The sequence below is a fragment of the Athene cunicularia genome (assembly GCF_003259725.1).
Source record: "Athene cunicularia isolate RWA chromosome 4 unlocalized genomic scaffold, athCun1 chr4_part1, whole genome shotgun sequence".
Taxonomy (NCBI): Eukaryota; Metazoa; Chordata; class Aves; order Strigiformes; family Strigidae; genus Athene; species Athene cunicularia.
This window is the reverse complement of record NW_020799098.1, coordinates 33,926,517-33,950,591: the sequence shown is the minus strand read 5'-3', so window position 1 is coordinate 33,950,591 and position 24,075 is coordinate 33,926,517. Positions and strand designations below refer to the sequence as shown.

Genomic DNA, 24,075 nt, shown 5'->3' with positions numbered 1-24,075 from the left:
CATATTACATTTTTTTTTTTTTTTTTTTTTTTTTTTATATATATATATTTCTAGGATTTAATTTAATCCTTAGCTATTAGCAACTAGAAGATTATCTTGTAATTGCCCAATATCAGTTGAGTAGCATTGTGTAATCTTTTGAAGCAGCGGGGCATCTCAAAGGTCTGACTCTGCTTTTGTCAAATATATGTGTCAGCATGAAGCCACACAATGGAATTCAGTTTTCCGTGTTTATTTTCATAAAATTGCACAAATTAAATTCATATTAAAGGAGCAGTAACAACAGGAAAAGACTTAAATTCTTCTTTAACAAATGTGCTTGCACAGAATCATAGAATCGTTTAGGTTGGAAAAGACCTTTAAGATCACTGAGTCTAGCACTGCCAAGTCCACCACTGAAGCACATCTTTAAGCATCACATCTACATGTCTTTTAAATACCTCCAGGAATGGTGACACAACCACTTCCTTGGGCAGTCTGTTCCAGTGCTTGACAACCCCTTCAGTGAAAATTTTTTTCTGAATATCCAATCTAAATATACCCTGGCACAACTTGGGGCTGTTTCCTCTTGTCCTTTTGCATGTTTCTTGGGAAAAGAGTCTGACACCCACCTTGATACAACCTCCTTTCAGGTAGTTGTAGAGAACAGTAAGGTCTCCCCTCAGCCTCCTTTTTTGCAGACTAAAACACAGTTCCCTCAGGCACTCCTCACAAGACATGTGCTCTAGACCCTTCACCAGCTTCATTGCCCTGCTTTGGGTGTGCCAGCACCTCAATGTCTGTCTTGTAATGAGGGGCCCAAAACTGAATGCATCATTCTACGTGTAGCATATTGTTGGGATTCCAGAGGGCTTTCTGCAAGAGAATGGACATGCGAGCAATCCTGTGTGAGAACAAGACTGATAAGAGCCTCAGCCGAGCAAGAATGCGATAAGGATGTGACCCTGAATGAGGGGGAGAAACTCGACCAGACAAACAACCCCCGGAAGGGGTTGGGACGGAAGAGGAAGTTCCACAAGGCAGGGAGCCTGGCACGGCTGATGTGGCACTTTTTATCCAATCATACGGAGGTTTAAAGCGCGGGCTAAGTTAACAGTCCAATCTTGAGGACTTGTACTGCATGTTACTCACGTGTGTGGGAGAACATTATAAAAGGGCTTTCTCAGTTGTAATAAACGGGTATTGCTTGATCACATTGGTCGTGTGCATGCTCAGCTCTCCCGCAGCATATAATTAAAACTCCTTTTGAATGAAGCACATTGAATATGAAGTAGAATTGTTTATGCAGCTCCCACATCATGTGCAGCAGAAGGTAGATGATACCTAATAAAAGAGGTTGCAGAAATAACTGATGTAACTAAGAAAACTTAAATATCAGTATTTGGTTAGCATGAAACATTTATTTCTTGCCAAAATAGTGGAAATGAGACATAATTTTTCTGGAATTTACACTGGAAACTTTTTCCTTACTTTGTTATCTTTTGGAAAGCTTGAGTGTGAGTGTTATGCCTATAATAGTGGGACATGTAAACACCAGAAAGAGGAAGTAGGTGCTACCAAATCCACAGCAGGATACATCCTGTAAGGATGGAGTGGTCCCTCTGCAAAAGTGCTGTGTGCTCTGGACATAGTCATGCTGTTTCATATGGGTGAAATGAAATGTTCCAAAGAGGCACAAGTATATACACAATCATGGGAAAGGGTATAGTCATGATCCTAGCATGATGACTAGATATTGGCAGACCAAATGACAGTGCAATGTCATGTAGCATTAATTTGAAAAAAGAGCTTCCCAGAAGAAATAAAATAATTACTTTGCTTTTATGGTAACTAGAAGGGGTTTTACTAGACAGGCTCTTAACTCTCTTGCTGGTCACTACTGGAGTAGTCTGAACGGTCTGACCCATTATGGTTACAACCTCTCAGTGTGCTAGACCTGAGATTTTTCTTACATGTTGAATTAGGAGACTTGTCCTGGTACCTAGCTCACATCTATCTGCCTGTTGATCTGTACCTCCATCTCTTCAGGCTTTGACAGTATTTGTACACTGGTTGTACTTTAGGCAGCACTTACTTTGCCTTCCCATGCTATGAAGAAACATATTTGATGAAAAGTAATATCTGTTTAACAACATTGCATTACTTGAACAAAATTCTTACTTTTAGATATATAAAGACTTGTGGCTCGTAAACAAATTTGACTATGTTTATGCTGGAGTGTAAACACTCTGTGACTCCTCTTTGACAGTGAAATATTACCTGTTAGAATTTAATTTCAAGTGTTTCAAAGCATGACTTCGAGGGAACAGAACACATTTATGCTCTAAATATATGACAGTGTATTAACATTCACAGCATTCACTAACCTTTAGTTCATAAAAAGTTGTTACAATCGTACTGTAATAACTGGTGGGAAAGTAGGGCATTTAGAGGGACCAAAACAAGTCAGCATGGTTAAACAATTGAGTAACAGAACTAAAAAGGAATTCCTTAAAAAAAGTTATATCCAAATTAAGAAAGCAGAAAATATCATGAACCATGACAGATTAAATATAAATATATAAGACATACCAGAAAAAGTTCAAGGAGTAATTTATGAAAAGCATTAAAACCTGGTAATAAATCCCTTTTAAAGATGCAGCAGAAACAAGATGCTTTCAAGAAGGCCTTTAGGGACCAAAAGAGGAGCTCAGAGAAGATAAGGGTATAACAAGAAAATTAGGTAATGTTTTGACATCCATCAGTGGAAGAGCTTGAGTTTGATGGAACTCCTCCCTACAGGCTGATGTGCCTCAAACCAAAGCACAGGCAGAACAAATCAGCAATAGAAACAGGAACAAACTGGCAGGTCCAGGTAGTGCCCACTTAAGAATTCTGTGAGACCTCAAGGATGGAGCAGTCAAACCACTCATTCTGATGTGCAATCTCTTTTAAATTTCCTTCAGTACCAAAAAAATTGAAATTGGGCTACCTTACACCAATTTTTATGCAGGGTTCCAGAGATTTGGAGAAACATGGAAAAATCTGGGGAACTTCTGGCTGATGAAGTAAAAGGCAAAAGCATTACCGTTATGACCAAAAAGATGAATAGAAATATATGCTCAAAGGGTGCAGATGCTTTTCTCAGTGGCTTGAGAAAAGCAATCATACATTTTTTTAATTCAAAATTAAGCACTAAATATACTTTTAAGATTTACTCCCAAAATTAAGGATTTTTTTCAGTCCTGTAGCTAGTTTAATCATGAGAATATATATGCTACACTTTGATATTTTACCAATGCTGAAGTATGACATATCAATAAAAACAAAAAGTACCCAAGATTCTCTTTTCCAAAGGAAACCCTATTGTATCCCTTCTCTGCTTCCTTGAGCACTTCCTTCAGCACTTGAACGTCAGCCTTTGATGAAGAAATGCAATGTTTGCTTTATATATAAAGATATGTAAAATGTGTACACATACAAACATGGAAAGAACAGAATTAATTTTGCAGTGGTTGCATTATAATTATTAAAATAAATAGAATTTTTTTCTTGTGAGTTCTTTGGCTTCTGTTTTCATGAAACTGGCCAAGTAAGCATTAGCATATATGTGACTCACCACAAGATTTTCTTTAATATAGTCTGAAGTAATTATTGTTCTAATAATGTCCATACAGGTGTTTTAAAATTTGCTGCCTTTATGGCATCTGACAGGGTAGTTTATCTAGTAGCTGTAGCAAGTCAGGGGAACGGAAACATATTCCATCCTTCACAAGCCTCCTCCAAAGGATCATCTTGGAATTTCTGCTAAAGGACAAGTAAGAGGGTAAGAAAAGCTGTTCATATGATTAAGAAGGAAAATGAAGGGGAGGTAACACAATTACTTGGATTTATTTCTTATCCTGGCCTTCCTCTATAGTTAATTAATTATTTATATTTTTCAAAAATATGGAAGCTTCAGTTAGAAGATATACCTTGTACTAAGTAGTAGTCGAAAACTACATAAATTATATCTTTCCCTGAAAACTCTTGAGTATACCTTTAGTAAGAGGCATACTGATTTGAGGTAATGCAAATATTTGGATCAACATTAGGTAACCTCAATTTAACATTAAAACTAAGCATAGCTTTATGCTGCATAGTAACTCAGTCCTTGGACTTCACCGTTTCCTGTAATATTTTGTAATTCAGTGTACGTAAGTGTTCACTGAGTACTTGGTTATAAAATTAAGTTAAAAAACAAGCAGTCAGTCTGCAATCAATATTTGCCTTAAAGGAATAGGTAAACATTTCTGTAACAGCAGATAGCCTGGCATGCAATATCTTCAAAAGTACAGTCTGTAAATTCTTGATAACATTGTAAAGGGAGAAATAATTACCTTCTAGAACTGTCTTAATTTTTCAGCCTACCTGTGAGATGCCTCTATTAGCTTCTGTGCTTGTAGATATAAACCATAAAAGAGAACATCATCCTAATTGAAAAGCCTTGATCTATGAAATCTGTTTTCTAGACTACCAAGCACTTCATCAGATTTAAAAACATCAAATGGTTGCAGCATTCTCCCTGACTTGGGATATTTTATTTTTTTTCAGTCTGAGAAACTGATGAGAGGTTTATCAACTTTACAAAAACAATTCAGCTCTACAAACCAGTTTCAACTAGTGTATTTGAAAGGTGCTGAGCTACAAACGGATAGGAGCAGAAGTAACATGTTGGCATCATAACTGAGATAATACATACTCATTAATTTAATCCCTACTTCTGTTGAAAGTTTACCTCTCTAATCTGGAAACTGAAGTTTGTTAAAAAATCAGAGGAATTTTTGTAGCCAGATACTTGCCCATATAATCACTGCTTCTTTAGCTGCTAGAGCTGCATACCAGTGCCTAAACATTGCTTGATGGAATGGGGTAAGGGAAGGGTTTCTAGCTGACATTTTGACCAGTGAATAGACAGTTTATGCCAGTACACTCAAAAGACTGCTTCCAACCCTTGCCTATACTGCTGGAAAGGACTCCCCGTGACCGAGTGATGTTCCAGGTGTACCTGAAAGGACATGCTCTACCCTGCATCTTCATCTGCAGATTCATGGATGTAGATAAAAATAACTGATGTTCTTATTACACTGCAAGGCTTATTTTTGCAGATCTTCGAAGGATAAGGCCCTAAAGGAGCATATGAGAAGATAAAACTTCCTGTCTCTCCCTCTTTTTTGAAATTTTGACTATAGATGGTGTATGAGATAAGATTAAACATTATATTTCACATATTTATACCTTCTTCTCTCTTATTTATTTAAACATTATTTATAAGAGAAAACATCAGGATCAAGTGTATGCATGTATTTAGCCTAGCCTGAGCAGACAGTCAGTTTACTGTTGAAAGTATATAGTCATAGACCTCAAGGTAATAAAAATGAACTGAGTGTGACAAAAGGAGTGAGGGTTCCTTGACTTTTCAGGGAGACCATACAGCAAGAGAAATATCGGTTACTGCCGCCAAGAAGGAAATTTCCCAACCATAAATTTTCCCTATGTTCAGATTGGGCTGTTATGTTTTCAGGGTCTGACCTGTTGGATAAACCAGTGCTGATAGAGATGCCTTAAAAAAAATTCCAGAACTTGTTTTGAAAATAAGAATTTGTTTATTTGAACAAAGGAGTAAATATATAACACCTTAGGACACTGGGAGATTTATTAGGGAGCAACCATTTTGTGTTCATGTATATAATTGATACTATAATCCTCAGGAACAAGGCTGAAGAATGAAATTATCTATAGATGACCCTAACACTTGTGAATTTTTAGCTGAAGTTCTGAGGTTAAGCTCGTATATGTGTCAGCCTGAGCATAAAACTACAAAATCATGTTGTCCCACAGAGGGAACTGTACTCCAGGTTCATGACACAGCTAGAGCCCTTGACAAGCAGTGAGATTATGTTCTTGTCTAATCTGCCGAATGACCAAATTTAAGGTCATTGTATGTGTTATTTATTTTGCTGCTTGTATTCACTGTTTTAAATGGGCTTTAGTGAAACTTTTCATCTCTCTGATCCATATATTTCTCTGAGTTGTTAAACATAGCTGGTTAGCCTGCAATGATACATAACTTGCTTTTGAAGCATGGGTGCCATTGCAATATCAGAAAGTATTGACAATGAGATGTTGAGCAGACCTTGTTATCTTTAAAATATTGGTTGACAGTAGAAGAAAAAGAGCAAGGAGCATTGTGGGCGCCTTTGTGTTTGCCCATGTAGTTTTGAATTTTTATCTCAAACTACAGCCAGAAGCACCTTTTAGACTATTGCTGTCCTGAATCATATGCTGGAAAATAAGTCATTGAGATGTAAGTGACACCTCATATTTCATTAAATTATGACTCATTGATGTTTGTATCCTGTATAGCCTTTTTAAGAATGCAGACTTCTGTTATAGTGAGCATAGGTTAACATCCAAGGCCACAAAAGGGTTTTTTTCTCATATTTTCTCAAATAAATCCTCTCCTTTTTAGATGCAGATGATGCATTCTGAAGAATTTAAGAAACTCTTCTGAAATTTCATGAGTTTTGACACTCTGGTAGCTCTAAACTATATGAAACAAAGTAATATGTCTGAGTCTTCTTAGAAACTTTTTTCTGCTTATACTGATGTGTCACAGTGTTGCCTTAGCTTTAGAATGGTGACAAGGTCTCTTAACATCTCTTCCAAACTGTTGTTTTTCAAATTATAAGTCTGTTCTCCAAGCCACATTTGAGGCATGATAAAAATACGATTTTGATGGCTTGATGAGACAGTAGGAAGCAGAAGTGCCTCTTATTTCTGAGTCTAACATTATGAGTTTAAAAGCTAGTGTGTTAGGATGTACATGCAGAATTTCCACAACCACTCAATTTTCAGGAAGCCTTTTTTCCTTTTGTGTACTATCTGTACTTTTGGCAAATCCATACTCCAGAATTAAAACTAGGTCACCTCTTCAGAGGAGAAAAGCAGGGCTGGAAACGGGGATTTCAGTTTTAGCTGCACTAGCTTTATTGGTTTGGGTACGTCAGATGTTATTTCTGTTAGGTGTGTTAGACAAACAATTTAATTCCTAAGAGCAATCTGAAAGTATGAAGGAAGGGGTGGACAAGAGTTTGGGACAAAGACACTGTTTCTAGACCATACTTTTTCCTCACCGGAGTCACTCTTTGCACTGTCTTCATGACTGATTGCTTACAAGCTCATTCACACAGTCTTACTTCCAAAGGTTTACAGTTTTTTGTTTTTCAGTCTTCTGTTAACTCCCTGTTTCTAGCTCTAAGTCCAGTCTCTCTCAACTCAGGCTACAGTTGCAATCCTGGAGTGCTGCTATCTAGGTGTAGAACTCATGTCTGGAATACCCCGCAGTAATGTTCAGCTCACATTTCCTGCTTATGGAATAAAACATTGCTCCATATTAATTAGGAAATGTTTGATTTCCAGGATTTCCTGGAGTTTGTTGAACAGAATGTAGGAAGGATTTGATTTCCCAGTTCACAGGAGCATTGCAATCTTGCAATTTGCATTCGATCAAGTGCCAATTTCTGGAATTAAGTAATTTCAAATAAAACTAATGATGGCTTTAACACTTAATCTTGGTGGCTATAGCTTTTAACATTGTGCATAAAGATGTCAAATGCAGATCTAGACTGCATATTTTCAAATTGTGAGTGAGCCACCAAAGTAATAATTTGCTGAATATTTACTTTTGCATACCTTTACTAAAATTATACACATAATTGCTAGAAGACTTTTGTACTTTATTTTATGTATATATATAAATGTGAAATTCCATTCAGTTGGCAATATTCTGGGTTTTGATACCTGTGAGTCTGTTCCTTTTTTAGAATCTGTCCTGATAATAAACACCTCATATAAAGTTCTATTGTAATTTTATTTTAGAATAAAATGAATTGTTGTTGAAAAGTTTTGTAAGAGCCAACACATCCAACTCACATTGGTTGAAATCAGCAGTGACTGACATTTTGGATTTGTTTGGATTTCTCATTTGAGTTAGTGCAGACCTGTAGGTTTGGATTTATAACCTCATACTACATTATAAACAAAATAATTAATTTTTATTTTGAGGAGTAGTTGTACTGGGACATCCCAATGTCAGTGAAAAGCCCTACTTGTGTCCTACACCTGTAGCATTCTTAGGCAAAACCCAGTGTATATGTACCTTCTACAGGAGGCCCACATATCTGTAGAGATTTCACAATTTAAATTAGGAGATACTTAAAGTGTATATTACTTCTGGAGTTTGTCAGTTTTTAGCCTTTTGCTGAATAAATATTCATTCACCCAACAAAATCCCTTGATCTAGCCAATGGTTTGTTTCCTTGCTGGTGTGGAAAAGACCAATATTTCTTGGCCCAAGATAGAGCTAATTTTCATGCTGGTAGTATAAAACATCATAGCAGGCTCATTTAACTGTAAATTAGTGAAAGAGTTTTTTTGTAATATTGTTATGCAACTCAATGCATTTATAAAAATACAATATCATCTATAACATTTTTGAAGATGGAAAACAACATAAGTGACAATCGTTAAATAATTTCATGCATAAAATGAGTCGTTATAGTCAACCTAACTGCAGCCTTCTATTTCTGATGAATTACCTGTTTCTCAAACTCTGTCAGTGTTTTGGTAAAAGGAGATGGATTGCAGTTCCACAGTGGAATCAGTGGGGAAGTTACAGGGAGGGAGGAAATCATGAAAGAGAAAAATTATTTCTGAAGCTGACGTGTTCTGTTTCAGTGTTTATCAACTGATGTGATAAGACTCAATACTATTTCTCATTACTTTTTAGAAATAAAAAGAGGTAGAGATTAAATTCTAATTATTATTGTAATATTTGTATCTTTTTTTTCAGTTACAGCTCATGCTCAGAATAACACTGTCTAACATTTATGTTGATCCTTGATGGGTAAATATCTTACCCAGTTTTGTGGATTACTTTTTAATAGATTCATGTTCTCCTGACAGACAGAGGTGTTCACAATATGTTTTAATTATAAAAGAAGTTTTAACAAGCTAAGGCTAAAAGCTTCCATTTTAATTCATTTTTGGGGACCAACTATTCAAAGAAAAATAAAATCCCTTCAGTAGTTTTAGAATATTTAGGACAGATCTGACCGTAGACTTTGTAAAAAAAGACTAAAGTAAATCTTCAGAAAGCTATGTCATGCTATAGTATATAGTGACTAGTTGTATTGCTCATCCAGGTTTATTGATCATCCAGGTTAGCTACTTTGTTGTAGTATGCCTAAGAGCTTGCAGAAAGTGTGTATCCCTTAAGGATATAAATATTTGGAACTAGTGTATGCATCATGGATCATGAAAAACTGCACTGCAGAATTGAATTGGACCTTGAAGACATGAATAGGTTGCCTTGAGATGTCGGCTGCCTGATATAGTTTACCAAATTTTAAAAGCTACAATAGTTCAGACTGCTGACAGATTGGCTCAGGTATGGCTAAAACCACCTGTTTTACAGAGTATCCCACCAAAAAAATCTGATCAAGAAAGTATAAGCTTTTAAAATTGAACAGTCTTTAAGTCTTCATATGTTGATGTAAGGCTTGTGAGACTGGCACTTTGGGTACACGTGTGCATTTTCAGAGGACAAGATGTAATAAGGTACTCAGTCCATGGCACAAGATGGACCATGATGTACTGCTACTGGGAAGAGCATTAGCTAGCAAAGCTTCTTTATTTGTAAGAGTCTTTATGATCTACTCCCAAGCAGCAGCAGCATGTAGACTGAGACAGAGGAGAGGATATCATGCTGACCCATGGCTGGGAAATCATCTCTTGCCTTTCAGCGCAGAACTCATGATTCACAGATTCCATGCATCTGACAGGAAAACTTAAGAGACATAGATTGAGCTCCTCTAAAACCATTGCTTCTGGATACAATGTTTTGCATTCATATTCCAGGTCACTGGGCAGAACAGAATATACTATTTCTTTGTTTCTTGTCTACGAGGCAACAAAGACTGCGCTTCAATGATCTGAAGTGTTCAGGAGATACCTGTTGTGAATGGGTAAAGCTGTATCATAATTGGCTTCCTAACAAAACAGGACTACACATAGAGAAATTGTATATACCATCTGGTCTATATAGCTGAGACAGGAGGCATAATTTCTGCTCTCCTACTCCCCGTTTAAAAATAACACTTCAAGATGCGAACAAAAAGCCATAGTAGTAACCTTTTTAAAAGCAGTTACAGTCTATGTTATACACCATAATTAACGTGTATGTGGGTAAGCATACATATCTAATCAGAACAAGAGAAAATATATTCATATATATATTCATATATTAAATTTCACTCTAGATATGTCCAAGAAGTTTAATTTTCCAAGGAGTATTAAGAGTGTTAAATCTTTCTTCCAAGCCTTTTTTTGCTATCTCTTTGTTTGTTAATAAACTTTGAATATTACTGCATCTTTAGCTCATGTAATGATCCATTAAACATTAAGAAAAAGAACCAAAAAAGTTCTCTTTTTATCAAAAACATGACAGATTTCTTAACTCATCAAACTTTCAAGTACTAAAGGAATTTATTGCTTGAACTCCAGGAGGCTGGTTTGAACCTGCTTGTACTTCACCACACCAGAAGCATACAGCAGTGGTCTGACAGGCATGGACATTTGGAATAAGATGGGGGAAGAACCGAGTTGAACACCTCTGATAGTTCTTTTCTATTAAAAAAAAAAAAATATTCCAAAGTATCTCTCTTGTTTTAAGGTCCTCCTTTACAGAATATACTTTTAAAGAGTCAACCTTTATCTTCCTACTGAGTCTGCTTTCTAAGGAGTATTTGATAGGGGAAACAAGTAATCAGACAATACTGTTATACTCCTTATATCTGAAAGTATAGGCTGTTCGGAAATTAATTTCTGTTTTGTAATGTGATTTTCATTGTGTATGTTTAAGGAATAGTACCTTCTCGACTGTCGTACTGTTATATATTTTTGAAAAGCTCATGTTATGAACTTTCACTCTCTATAATTAAGTTATAATATAAATTGTGGTTTTGACAAATTTTGGAGGTTTGAAGTTCAGATGTCAAAACAGCAATTTCGACAGATCTACGAGTTCAAACTTGGACATAATACAGCGCAAGCTGCTCAAAACATCAATGAGGTCTATGGCCAGGGAAGTGTTAACGAACAGACAGTGCAACTTTGGTTCCAAAAGTTTTGACTTGGCAATTTTGACCTTGAAGATCAAGAAGGTCGTGGACATCCTTCTGCTATTGACGACAATGAGTTGAAGGCTCTGGTGGAAGCAGATACATGCACAACTGTTCGAGAACTTGCAAAAGAACTCGGGGTAAGCATATTGACCGTTTCTGAGCATCAGAGGAAGACTGGAAAGTCAAAGAAGCTCGACAAATGGGTGCCACATGAGTTGAATGAGAATCACAGAAACTGCCATTTTGAAGTGTGGTCAGCGCTTCTTTTTCGCAACCAGAACGACTCGTTTCTGGACTGTATTGTGACATGCAACAAGAAATGGATGCTCTATGATAACCGGCGATGATTGGCTCAGTGGTTGGACCGCGATGAAGCTCCGCCGCACTTCCCAAAGCCGAATCTGCACCAAAAGAAGGTTATGCTGACTGTCTGGTGGTCTGCTGCTGGTTTAATACATCACAGCTTCCTGAATCTGGGTGAAATGATCACGGTGGAGAAGTATGTGCAGCAAATCAATGAAATGCACCAGAAACTTCAACGGCTGTGCCCAGCAATGGTCCACAGAAAGGGTCCAATCCATCTCCACGCTAACGCGTGGCCACACATTGCACTTTCGATGCTGCAACAGTTGAATGAGCTGGGCTACGAAACTCTGCCTCATCCACTGTACTCACCAGACATCTCGCCCACTGACTATCACTTCTTCAAGCATCTCAACAGGTTCCTGTGCGGGAGACGCTTCAGAAACTAAGGGGAGGCCAAAACTGCCTTCGATGACTTAATTGCCTCCAGAAGTCCAGAGTTTTATGCAACCGGAATAAATATGTTTGTTTCTCGTTAGCAAAAATGTGTTGATTCTAATGGTTTTTATTTCAATTAATAAATTTTATTCTGAGCTGAGATATGCCACTTCAAACATACAGGTTGAAATCGGCAATTCATTTCTGAACAACCCATAATTCAGCTTTGCAGTTTAAGTAACTTCTACTTAACCATCCATTTAAAACATGTTGGTTTTACTTCAACTGTACTGAGACTCCCAGCCAGATGCTTTCACTCTATTTGGGGATACATAAACAAAACATCACCTCTTCCATAAACAGAAACCTATTTGTGGTCCTTAAGTATTCTGTTAATGAGGAAATGTATTATTTATTTCAAATGAACTATGCCCAATATAGATTCAAGATGAAAATGAAAGCATGCAGAAAATAAGTGCTGCTATTAATGTTTCGCTGAATCACCTAAAATGCTATGTATTAATTCACAGCATAATGTATAGATGTTAATATTTTTGTCTGCCAGTCAGCAGCCACATCCTGCTCTGAACATTATGCATGAACTATGACTGAATGAAAGCACTCACAGTCTAATAGATGTCTGAACCATAGATTACAGCAATAATTTATCTAATCAGACTTGATATTTTAAATGTCTGCTTCATAAAATTGTTGTTGTAGTCCAGCTGTCACTTTCAATATTCATATACTGTTTCACTACACAGAAGTTGATGGATAAATGAAGGAACAAGTGTCTGCTCTGAAGCAATTGATTTAGGACTTGCTTCGTGTATCTGCTCCTCTGTGCTAACAACATATTTTTACCTGTTATGAGTGGGTTGAGAGGTATTCTACCCACATGAAGACTCATGAATTGGATAATTTTTTTTTTTTTCCACTTAAAGAAATTGCAGAAATATGGCATTATCATAGATACTTAGCTCATTTTATATAAGAAAAACATTCTCTGAAAAAACCCCATAACTTATAAACATGAACTTAATATGAAATTCAAGGTGGTTATTGACCAGAACTCACCTGTGATTTAGAAAATCACCTGCGTCTTCCAAACAAGCTTTAGGTAACTCTGTTGGGTTATAGATTTCTTATGTTCTGAGTACCTTCTCACATCTGACACACAGAGTGCTGTAAAATACACACTGTTTGTAGGAACTAACAGTTGCTGAATTTCCAAAGTGAGATTTGAAACAGACCTGTGTACTAGAGTGAAAGCTGTATAAATTTCAAAGGATGTTAAGTAGCTGAAAACAGTTATAAATCTTCTATTAGCAACTAAGAATTTTAAACATCATTTGTGTTGGTAGCACTGATAAGGAAAACCAAGGAGAAAAGCAATTTAGAGTTATGAGAGCGGTGATTTAGAGTTATGGGACCCCTCATAATAGGAAACATACAACTCATATTTAAGAAAAAAAAAATCAAACAAGCAACTGAAGTTCCACTGCTTTGTTTTCAGACTTGTGTAAGGGTTTAGACTATGATGAAAATGAAAAATTGGAGCTGTGTAGAAACTAATAAAATAGGATGGGATTAAATAAAAAAAAAAAAAAAAAATTACTGAGGGTAACTTGTACCAAACAGAAATAACCCATTCAGAGACAAATTTTCATAGCATCCAACTATAGGAAACACTGTCCTTTCACTGAAAATCTATTTTGGCCTCTAGTATAATTGAAAATATTGAAGCTTCTATGAATCAAGATCTTTTTTTGCTTATCATGACTACTAAATATGATCTATCTTAGACTTTTGTTTAGGCATTGTGAAAGACGTTTTTGACCTTATTTAAAATGCAATAGACCAGGCATATAAAGAAATCACTGTCTTCTGCTGATGAAGTAGGATGATCTGATTAAAAGAAAAAGGTGATTAATTAATTAAAATGTTTATATCCTGGACCTCAAATATGGGGAGTATATAAAGGTGTAATTCATACTAAATTTTTATTTTCCCAGCTTTCCCTGTTGGTAAGTTAGACATCTAGCATGAAGTGATCTCCCTAAATTGTGGTACTTATTTGAACATAGTTTCAAGAGAAGTAGAATCTCAGACCTGGTGCTTCTTGTTTGCAGAAATGAAATAAAACCAAGTGATATTTGGGAAGATCCCATTCCCTAGATGCTTCTCGGATGGTAAGGCTAGTGATTAACATTTTTGTTCTTGTCAGGGGTGTTATTTTGACAGAACTTTTCAGATAAAAGCTATAATTAGTGTAGCCCCTACAGAATGCTTGAGTTTCAGTCTCCATATGTACCATTCTCTCTCCCATTCCCACACCTGAGGAAAAGCCTTCCCAGGGACCAGTCTCAGCACCATGTTTTGGGCTTCAGAGACTTATTTACTGTTGAACACAGTCAGATTTGCCAGACTGCCTGAGGCTAGCTCCATACAATCTATCTGAAAACAGAATGGAGTAGTTTTGCATTCTTGGTTTGATTCGCTGTAATTCTATATTGGTTGAAACCTGAGCATGGGCCAGCCCTTCCATTGATTCAATCCCTTTAGCAAGGAATAGCACCTTTGTGGAGCAGGTGAAAGCTATGACTCTTCCTAACAGGTCCTGAACAAGTTAGACACAACCTGATTACTGCAGCATTTGATGCTGCATCATTGTTTGTAGATACTCTTCTGCTTAGTGGATTCCATAGTCGTGAGTGGAATGACTGGGCAGAGCCTGGAATCTGAGATGGGGATCTGCAAAAATGAGTTGTGTGGCCTTAAAAAAACTCACCTTTCAGCCGTAAATGCTGAGTAAAGAGGTGTCTGTTAAAACTTCTCTCACACATCATTTTGGCTCCTTAATAATCTGTGTTGTGGGTCCCCACACTTGACTCCACATTTACAACTCTAACTCTCTTCTGAAATTGGACCACTCAGTGTGAAGAAGAAAATCAGTCTCTGTGACACTTAATGTATAAAAAAAGTGGGTTATTTTTTTAAATATTAGGCAGAAATTGAAGGCCTCAACATGTAAGTGTCTTTGGCATTTAAGATGCCCTGCTTGCTCTTTTCCCTTGGTTAGACATAAGAGAGACAGATAGCTGGTGGCAGCTCCTGTGACTGAGGAGAGTCCTGTTTAGCCCTGACTGAAATTTAGTCTAAATATTGGTTTCTTCTTCATTTAAATATTAGCTTCTCCTTCTGTGCCAGCTGGGTGACTGTTCTTCAAGACAGAACCCAGGCTGCTCAGACACCATAAGATTGTACTGTTGATCAGTGACATAATATATTTGTTTAAGGTTTACTGATGAAGAGGGAGAATGATCTCAACAGTCCACCAATGTCTTTGATGAATAGCTTAATCCTCAGCAGGTTTAGCTGCTTGGAAACATTTTACTGATGTGGTTGTTATCTGGCAAAACTAAGTCACCAGGCAAAGTCATCAGTCGCAGCACTGGCCAGGAGCCAGAAAGGCTAGAAGCCAGCAGAAAAATAAGCCTGTGTAGATGTATTCTTAGCTTTATGTCCAACTTCAGACATACAAGCTCTTTGTCCCATTGACTCTAAGGCCTATGGCAAATGACTTAGTTCAGAGCTGTAGATTCAATTACAAATGATGCAAAACCCAAGAGACTAAACCATTTTGAAGGGTTATTTAATTATAAGGTGGTAATTACCTGGTAGTAAAAACCATGCTGCCAAAGTAATTAACGGGGTGGAAGTGAGAACCAAAAGCAGATTACAGCTACACAGCAGGAACTTGGTTCCAAGTTCTCCATGGCTCTTAAAAAAAAAGAGCAACAGCATTTAAAAAACCCCGTGTCTCCCTTCTACGTAAAAGTATTTAGAACAAAGCCTAAAGGCTCAGAGATGCTTTTTAAGACTCTCATTCAGGAATTGAACTTTTTTTTTTCTTTGTAAGCAGCAGTATATGCACTCTTCAGAGAAGTGGGAAGAGCAGTGTGGCTTTTGCTGAAGCATAAACTGGGGGTGCAGATGGGGGAGTAAGTAAAACCCAGTAGAGCTGTAGAAAAGCAACTGTTTTTTTGACTATTTGAAGCTCATAGCTACTCAGCAAAATTCCACTCAATTTATTTTAGCAAGAAAGAATTTTCTAGCTTTGAAGTTACATGTTGTGTCTAAAAGGCATGAGAATTTAGACTGGGTTGATTGCCTCTATGCGAATACCAAATCCACCCAGAAGCCCTCACAGCTGGAAACAAGTTGAGTCTGTGAGACTGTAGAGACTGTTCAGGACTTGTTTGTTTTGCTTGCCCTTGATTTTAAAGACTCAGACAAATATTTGTAACACGTTGAGTCATTGCCAGTTTCATCACATAATAAACCAATGACAAATCAGTGGAGTTCTGAGAAAAGTGTGGGGTTTGGTCTGTTTTTTTTCTCTAATAATTTCTAAACTTCTGAGAGCAATTTAAGTACCTGAGAAAAGTGTCAGATTGAGTCAGAATACCAGATTAGTTCATTCCCCCAGTTTGACAGTGGCAGAGTACACTCCTCCTCTTTTTTTCTCTATTTGTTCAAGATAGGAGAAACCACCTTCCAAAACACAAAGCAAGTCCACAGCTTTCACATCCTCCTTTTCCTCAGTGTGCTAATGTAGTGTCAGTGATGCATGTTTGTTACAGGAACTTTGGTTAAATGAAAGCAATTTTACTGATCAAGTAATAAGTTTGTGGTGATGACTGTTTTAAAAGAAAATCTGACTCTGCACAGAGTGAGATATCTCCATCAGCAAAGCCTGAATAACAAAGATAATTTAAGTGAGAAGCAGATAAATCCCTGTTGACTGCTGGGGATAATGTGCTCCCAGTTGTGAAGTTCAATGTGAACACATCATCAATATATGTCTGTGGGCTTCTGAAAATAAATTATCTGATGGAGTGTTTAAACAGGCTTTCCTCTTCTTTTTTTTTTTTGAAATGTCTGGGGTCATGAGTGGTTAAGGTAGGGGAGAGAAAAATAGTACTTCACCCATCTGGCACCCTCTTCTAATTTCCATCAATGAATAAATAATTGATAAAATGAAAGTTTTCTCTGAACAGAGGGAGTGCTTAGAATATTTTTTTTCTTGTACAAGAGCATATTTTTTTTAATTTTCCTGTGGTCACCAGAATTCTGCAGAACAGAATCTTTTCTATCTAGCTTGGTGTATCTCAGCAGTCATACTACTTCCTACGTTTATTTGTTGTTGCTTGCTGCTTATGAGTTTATGTGGCAACCTAGTTTAACCTTCAAAGTTACATCTGTCTCAATTCTTGTATTTCCCAGGCACCAGCCTGGTATCCTTCCCTGTTGCCCAGAGCGTAAATTTAGCAACAGCCTTCCAGTTCTCACTTCTAAAGCAGTGAAATGAGGTAAGTGTCTTGGTGAAATGCAGTAACTTGTGGTGTTCAGGATGCCAGACTCCACAGATATTGCTCTTTTCTCTCTTTTCCCCTTGGAAAAAGTCTCTTTATCCTGTTCAACTGTGGTTACAACCTTTATTTAATCTTATTCTTTTCCTTCAATTTTTAAAATTTCTTAAGGTAAGCGCAGAGAAGTTTTGTGTCAGTGTTTAACTGGATGGCAGCAGTATCACCCATTTGGTACCACCTTTAGCTGTCCTTCCCGGCCTGTTACATTGCTGACGCTTTTTATCCTAGATAAACGTTCAGAATTGTTTTACCAGTTATTGTGCCTAGCATAAAGATGAAACAATAACCAACTAGTATTTGATAGAAGAGGGTCAGTACATGGGTGAGCACTGGGGGTACAAACAAGTCAGTCAGATTATACACAATCAACATCAATCCCACTGACCCCAACAGCAACACCACACAACCAACAACAGGTGGAATAAATGGTGAAATGCAGTCTCCCATAGAAGGGATGGGAGACAATCAAGTCAACAAGCCAAACACATAAGACCAAGGAAGCCACATACTGAATCTCTACACAGCTCACATTTACAAAAGCCAGACCTGACTGGAGCCCAGTCCCAGGGAGGCAGAAGGTCCTTCCCCAACAGGGAACTCTGCACAGAGAATCCACCTCACAGACAGACACTGCCCCTGCCTGCAAGGGGGTCCCAGCTTTTATCCCTCAGTGGGACACCTGACCCTTGTTCACTCAATGTGGGACACCTGGGGCTCATTTACCCCATGGCTCTCCCTGCCAGGCCGGCCGCACCCTGGAGGGAAGCCTAAAGGCAAACTCACCCCCCCTTTGTGAAGGGCTGTGGGAATCACCCACATTTCAGCCTTAATTTGGGGCTTGGGGTTGAAACCCCAGCATTTCAAGAATATACGATAGTGTCAAGGTACATCAAAGTAGGAAATACCAAATAAGACAGGGCTGATTAGAGAGTCATTATAAGAAAAGTGCAAAGGACACACTAGATAAATTACATTATCTATAGACAAAATGTTGCATGCAGATATTGTACAGTATAACAAAAGACAATTTGGAACGAAAATAAAGATTTCATAACGTTTTGTGGAGGGCTTTGTCTCAGAGGCAATGGAAGATGCCTCAGTATCCTTTGGGTCAAGCTCCATTTGACCCAAACGTGTTACCAAGCAAGTAATACTAGTGTTACCAGTGTTACTTAAATGTTATCAGCAGACATACTCCTTATAACTCATGAAAAATGAGAAGGTGTGAGATCAGAACCAATCTTTCTTTTTCTTTCTTTCTTTTTTTTTTTTTTTTTTTTTTTTTTTAATCTGCATCAATAGTGACTCCCTCCAAATAAATATTACCATACAGCAAAACAGGCTAAAGTGTGTGTTGTGAAAGTTTTGTAGTTTATAAAGGTGTGTATAACTCCTGCCAGAACAAAACACAGTGAATCTAGAGGTGTTAGGATAGGATGGTAATAATTCCATCCAATGAAGATTCCTAAAGTTGTCCCAGTGACATTAATTGTTTTTAAGATTAGTGGCAATTTCCACCACTCAAAGATGATGATGATCATTATTTAGGTCCCCTACACACACAGCAATGTTTATCATCTCATTGTACAGAATTTAATCTAATTTCACTAATTGAAAATGCTAAAGAAAAAGCAGCTGGGATTGCATTCTAGCTCCATAGCAGGCAGACATTCTCTTCTGGACCTAAGAGGGGCTTTATCCCCATTTGAAATAGTCCCCATCAGTCTTCTGCAATAAAGCAGATGGCTGTTAGTAGATGTTTCTTGTAAAAACACAGAGAGGGCCAAGCAGACTGATGTCCAGATTGTGGCTAAGCCCTGACATGACCCAGCCATGATGTGTTTCCCTGCCTCTTGTACATCAGAGAGATGTCTAAGATACATGCTCCGCATATGAGTCTATAGTTGCTTTCTGTAGGATGAACCTACATATGAACATGAGGAGAACCTCATGGCCTTTTATCCAACTGCTCTGAAGTGGGCCACTCACCCATATTATGGGAGCCTTGGGTTTGATTTTCTGTTGAAAGCAATCTGCCTTTTTTTGCACAGTGGCAGGAGGAAGATCTTTCTCTTGATACAGCAGTGAATTAGAAAGAGAACAAACATGAAAATCTGTCTTGTCTAATCACGGGAAGTTGATGTAAGAGAGGAAAAGATCTGGGTTCCCAACTCTTCCAAGGACTCTCTCTCTCTCTGCATTTTTTTGATGGCATTTCAGTGCAGTATAAGTCCTTACTTTCTACAGATCCATTTCCACTGTACACTACTGTCCACTCCACATTGACTTCAAAACTGTATTTACAAAGACCAGCAATCTGTGAAATCAGTTAACTTTTTATCAAAGTACCATGCACTCTAGCCCATAGTTAAGCTGCAGATTTATTTAGTCTTTCTCCACTTTCAAAGACTCAAAAATATCAAAGGATTCTCATTTTACCAGATTTTTCTAGACAACTGATTCCTAATCAGTGACACAGACATTAGCCTCTTCAGATAATTGATGTATTTTCACATGTTAAGGAGAATGGAAAATAGTATCTGTAAAAGCAGAACTTTTACTAATCTTATATATCTCATTTTACTAAATAGAAATAGTATATTTGGAAGACTAAGCAATGTTGCCCAACTCTAGTCTGAATACTGGCATACCATACAATCCCATATTTTTAAATTCTATTTAGACTTTCTACAGTTTTGTTCTCAAATATCTCAAAGGTATATCTAAAGCAAAGATTAAGTATTGTGTTAAAGAAAGGTTGAAAAAAAGTGCCCTCTTTTTAATTTGAAATGTAAACTGATAAGGCTGAGTAAGTAAATAAGGAGAGAGATTATTAGCCAATCCATATCACTGCAGGCAAGTCACACAGTGATTCACTTGTCCATATTAAGTTTTCTGGGAGCTCATTCTAATCTCATTTAAACCACTGCAACTCAGTTTCTCCAGGACTTCTTCAGAGTTATACCAATACCTGAAATTGGGAACCAAAGTCACTAATACAAACTCCAGAAGGACTTGATCAGATATATTTTATTTCTTGAATTCTCCTTGTGGTGCTGTCATCTCAGCCTCCCTTTGTCTCACAGGTTGAGTCACTTATATATATAGTCCTAATTTTAAATTCATAATGTGATGAACACTTCAATCACCACCCCCACATAAAAGTTGGTTCACATAATTTATTTTTTATTTGTTTTACATAAATACTTTAACATTATTTTTTATGAATGAAAATAATAATGATTATTTTTTTTTTCAGTGGATGCTACTAACAATAGTCAGTTGTGATGAAGGGTCCTTCTGTGTCTTCTACAGAAAGATTTAAGGATTTTATGGCAACCAAATCTATAAAGGCCACTTCTCAAAAATAATGAGCTAAATTGCTCTCATTTTTTCCCCATCAGTAATGGATCCTTTATTTTAGAATACACACTTGGAAATTAATTTAAATTTCAAAGGAAAAATATTTGTTTCTGAGGATAAGCTTGTATCTTGCAGAGTGCAAGTTTAAGTAAGGGAAAGGTAAATGCTTGTCTTCTGATTGTTTAGTATAATTAGCTTTAAGCAGGTGACCTTTTGGATTAGTGTTCCTTGCAAATATTTTAATATTCAGGTTGGCTGTGGGAAGTTACACAAATTACTATGTGAAAGAAAAAGCACAGATGAGCATAGATGGTCAGGCTTCATAATTAATGCAGGCTGTACTTTGGCTCTATACCCATGATCTATATATATGACAGTGTGTAAAGGAGGGATAGGGGTTCACAACTAATTGCTACCCCTTCTCTCTTAAAGGTTACCTGTTTTACTTTATATTAAAACCAAACGTAGTTCAACAATTGCCCATTCTCTTCAGACTCACATGGTCTATAGCTGCTGGTGTTCCAAATGCTGCATCAGATCTCATGGCACTTGTTAATTCATGTGTACTGGTTTTTAGCCAAAGTTTAAACTTATTATCCTTCATGCTTTTTAATGAACTTCCTTAGGACCTGAGTTGAGAAATTCCTAGACACTGTCAGTCAATGGCTAGACACTACTTATCAGCAGGTCCTCCATCTTTTCCTCTCTACTAGTAGTTCACATGTATAGGGCTTCTACACATTATCCAGAAAATCATCTGAAAGAGACACTGTTTCTTAAGTGTCTAAATAATGTGAAATGGAAGCTGTAACTTTTCTTAAATTTTTAGCCTCAAGTTGACTCAATAGATGTTTGTATAAAGGTTTTATCACTTGTATTTACAAAGAGAAGGAGATGTATAGATGTACAAGCATGATAGTCAGTGAAGTGAGAGGCAAAGGAGACATAAATCTGATTGTCCCAACCTACTAGAGACAAGAATTGGCTCTGGCTGCACTTTGTGGCAGATGTTTGATATCAGGGACTGGAAAAGTAGGACAGTTCCCATGTTTGAATTCCTGACGTGAGATCAGCTTTAGTTTCAGTCACGACTCTCTCACCAACTAGCCCATGGCCTAGAGGAAAAGTATCAGATAACTTGTCTTGATTTGCTGCAAATCCACAGGTACCTACATATGCTGCTAAGTGAATGCTGCTTCTTCCATGTGCAACAGTCGTGCAATTTGTATGGAACTATTTTATCTATGTGAAAAAAAACCAATGTAATTCTACATTTCAAGACAAAGAAAACATTTTTGCAGCTCCCTGGACCCTTGAAAGCCAGCAATTACAGTTCTGAACAGGGCTGCTACAATCATTATTTGCAGAAAATGTGTGGGAGAATGACTTCATGCAGCAATTGTCTGATTTCTTTTAATAATAAATATACCTTCCAAGCAAGGAAACATATTTTCAGGCAAAAGGAGCATTTGTAAGTCCATGGCAAGTATGCATTGCTGAAAGGTGATTTTTTTCTACTCCCAAATAATAGATTTAATGTGTACCCAATTCTGCTGAGAGAAATGTGCCCCAAAAGGGAAGAAAAATCACCTAAGCAATATGTTAAATACAGTTAATTTAGGAAAAGAGTATTAGTATTGTACACCCAGCATACACTCCTGGAAATATCTGAGTTGATCCAGCCCATGGTAAGGGGGGCCTGAGCTGGCTGGAGCACGGAGGCAAAACTCCTCCAGTTTCGATGAGGTGAGGAAGGCCTCAGAGACAGAAAAATGCATCTGTCCTGAAAGCAGCCTTTCAGGAAAACACAAGATATTAAGCTGAACAAAAGAACACTTTAAGTAAATTAAAAATTTCAGAATACCCAGGTGGGACAGATCCAATTAAGAGGTCTGACAGCAAATCTAAACTGCCAATTTTCCATGTTACTAGGGAGCATACTCCTTCACAGGCCTGCTCTGCAATCCAAGTGTGTGCAGCTGAGCAAACTCCTCCTAGTGTTCTCTGTTTCCCGGTTACAGATAAAGTTACCACAGTAAGAATTCTTGATACACAGGCAAAGTATAGCTGCTCCTCTCCCTTAAAAAAAAAAAAAAAAAAAAAAAAAAAAAAAAAAAAAAAAAAGTTTGAAGAATTTTATTTAAATGATAACCTGAAGATTTTCTGCAGAATTGGCTGTAAGCCCTTGTGCTGGGATCACAAAAATTAACAAGTGAAAAACTAGCTGTGAAACAGGTATGAACTTTCTGAAATCCTTCCAAAACTGTACTCTTGGTTATAAGAGAATTTGCTGGTCCAGATCCTACATAAAGGAGAGAGAAAGAAAAATGCAAGCTGGGGACAGGATTTCTAATGTGCATGTGATTGCAGATACTGGAAGCCTTGCAACCTAGGAGGTACAGCATAAAAAAAAAAAAAACCCAACAAAACTGTCAGATCTGTATGTTCAGGGGAACAGAAACACCACTGGGCAAAGCAGATGGGTCAAAGAGCTGCTCAGACTAAATTGCTACATGCTTATTCTCTCAGAGGGTTTAATCTGATCTGGAACAGGCAAGTCATTCCTCCTGAGGGGGAGTCAATGTCACTTTCAAAGAGTGTGCTTATAAGGAATTCATTTGAATAAGCAATAAAAGATCTTTACCATTCAATCTATTTATTAACGAAATTGTCCTGCAATTTTATTTTTTTTTTTTTTTTAAAGGAAAATGGCAGTGAAGAGGAAACAAAGATGTGCAAGTGAAAAGAAGATGTTATTTCTACAAAAAGGTAATGTAACAGAAATATACCAGTGTCACCAGCCCAGGGCACCTTTCCCTGTCCTGTAGACAGTTCTGTCATGATGATCTCCCAACACACTTGGCTCTCCGCCTTCTCTTAATTTCCCTCAGGAATGCAAGACTTTCCACATCAGCTCACGGGTAACTGCGTTACATCACAGGAAAAAGTAAGATTGTGGTACAAGGTATCTACTGGTGTAGTTCCCTGCTATCTTGTTTTGAGAGCAAGACTCTGCTAAGAGGTAGTTATGCCTCTGCAGCTGTCATGCTCCATAGAATCTTCTCTGACTTACTTAATTTTTATAAGCAAACTGCCAGAACTATTAAAGCACAGGAAACAGGCCACCAGTTTATTCTACAAAGGTCTGAGAACACTTGGCAATGTAGCACGAGGAAGGGAGATGGGCAAAGGTGACAATTTCATGACGTTATCAGAAACTTGACAAATGTGATTGTGGCTTGGTGTAAGAGAAAAGAGGTCCCTAGGGCAGAATAGGAGAAGTTACACTCCAAAATGGCCACAAAGTGCATGGTGAGCACAGCTGAAGAGAC

The 24,075-nt window shown here is 37.4% G+C and overlaps 1 pseudogene; it reads left to right on the top strand.

Annotated features, from left to right (window-relative positions):
* Nucleotides 1-11,052: 11,052 nt before the first annotated feature.
* LOC113479411 lies at nucleotides 11,053-12,085 on the top strand (annotated as a pseudogene).
* Nucleotides 12,086-24,075: the final 11,990 nt, after the last annotated feature.